Genomic DNA, 2460 nt, shown 5'->3' on the forward strand with positions numbered 1-2460 from the left:
CACACACACACACACACACACACACACACTTTGGCATTGATTCATACAATTATTGATAACATCAGTTAAGCTTCACTAAGGAGAGGTAGAAAGACAAGGGTGAGACAATGCTTTAAAGTCCACAAATTGAGCCTTTACGCTCAACTCTTAACATGTCTCTTTAGATCCACACTTACTGAGATCATCTGCAATTATAAGATATATAATTATTCCACATAACTTGCTGGTGTTGTCAGATAAGATGATAAGGGGCTCACCAAAGGCACCATGGATATCTATCAAACGTTATGCCATCCATTCAATGGGCATAAAGACTTTATAAAATGCCCCCTTTTATAAAGGTAAATCAAGGAAGAATTAGAGGATAACCACATCGGTAGGATTTATACTTCGGGGACGACTAATGTCTACACAAACTTTGAGTGCAATCCATCCAGTAGTTGAGATATTTTAGTACTCAGCCCTCAATCATCTGCCTAACAGACCAACGTTGCCATTCCTATCAAGCCGCTAGCATGGCTAAAAAAACGTTTTTGAGTATTTATGTATCAAAATCTCTCTATTCTCACCTTCTTCACAACCATAGACTATGTTAAAGGACAATGCATCCGGTTCGGCGAGGTATTGCAAATGCGAAAGTGCCTTAAACCTGCGTTCTCTCTCAATTCCAGCAGAGGGCGACATGTGAAATTGCAAAAGCAGGTCGGTTTCTGTAGATGTGTGTGAGAAAGGGATTCACTTCTCACTTGATTTATTACCTCAGTAAACATTTTCATGATGAGTTCATGGTCTCATCTAGTTTTAACTCTTTGCAACACAGAACGATGATCATTTTTTTAATTATGGTCTCATTGATTTTCAAAATCAGTGATAATGTAGGGGGTGTTTTAGGGCGTGGCTATGATGTGATTGACAGTGAAAGTGTGTAGCTTAACCTAGAGTGTAAGGGCTCCTTCCTCTCGTCTGAAATCGTCACAACCGCCGCCAGGATGGCTGCCCCCGTAACAGCCAACTGCTATCGATGGATAGCAGATCTCCACAAACCCATGGGTGACATCAGACATGCGCTGTCCATTAATATTTAAAGTATGTGTTTGCAACATGAAAATATTTGAAATGAATCAGCATGGATTAGGGGGTCAAATCAAAGAAAATCAGACAATCCCCAATCATTTAAAACCACGCTTGGCCATCAGCTGGCAGTGCAACAGTACAGGTCAGAGGTGTGTGATTGTTATTATTTGGCTATCATCTTCTTATTTATATATCCTCTAAAGCTCTGTATTAGTGGAATCTGTGAGAGATTTGTGCACCAAATCCAAAAATGATTAAGCCCCATTTCATTTTACTTTCCTTTTAAAACCCAAGTTGCTATAACTACCATGGCATGTCTAAAGCTTGAGAGATACCGAGGTGAAGGCTCTGGTAATAAACATGATTAGTTTGTAGCTGGCTGAGGTTTCATGCAGTCAGGCTACATTTGTTATGTCCCCAGTATATCAGGAGATAATCCTTGTGAATTGGTCAGTAAATTTGAGTTGAAAACACTGATTGTTTACCCTGAGCAAATGAGCCACACAAAGGACAAACAGAAAACTGTTAAATCAAGTGATACTCTAGTGGAAACAGGCCTAAAGTCTCAAAAGAAGATTTGGTCATATATATATATATGACCAAATCTTTGACCAACGTTTTGAGAATAGTTTCCGTGCGACTGCCAACGTCTCGTTCACTGCTGTCATGAATCTGTATTGATTGTGCAACTCATCACGCTGTGATAAAACTATTCCGTGCTGTAGGTTTAAATCGGGCGTTAACATGCATGTACCACTGACACACGTGGGTAAGTGGCTTCCTGTCAGATTTACATGATGTGATGATTATGTAAATCACGATGCATCCACCTTGTAGCTTAAGACCTTAAGTACTTCCAATTTCCCCCTCAATCACCTACCATAGAGCTCCCATTGGAAGAGGTTAAGAAGATTTTAAAAAATGCCAAATGCCTCAAATTGCAGGCAGTTATGCCTCCACATGTGTGATATATCAGGTTCTGTTCTTTCATTTTAAAGATTTTAAGGGCTCAACAAAGGCAATAGTGCTGCCAGGGTGAACAGAAAAGTGACAAGATGTGATTCAAATGCACTGAAGGGACCTTGAACACAGAGCTGTGGGCTGAATGATGATTTGTAGAGCTTGATTGCCAGCTGACGTCCCTCCCATATCACTCCAGGTAACATGGTTTTCCTGTTGTGACGGCATTTGTTCCACTCCGCAGACGAGAGTGTCTGGGGATGTTGTGGTAACGAGTCGGGCCTTTGGTTTCCTCTGCAAGGTAAAGTTCTTGATGAGAACTGGCCAGATATGATGGTATGAAAGCGTTCAAGGGATGATTTTATTTCTGTCCTTTTAGAATAGAGTAGAATAGGAAGCCTTTATTGTCATTATACACAAGTGCAG

This window comes from Etheostoma spectabile, chromosome 17, assembly GCF_008692095.1.
Source record: "Etheostoma spectabile isolate EspeVRDwgs_2016 chromosome 17, UIUC_Espe_1.0, whole genome shotgun sequence".
In the NCBI taxonomy this organism is placed as follows: Eukaryota; Metazoa; Chordata; class Actinopteri; order Perciformes; family Percidae; genus Etheostoma; species Etheostoma spectabile.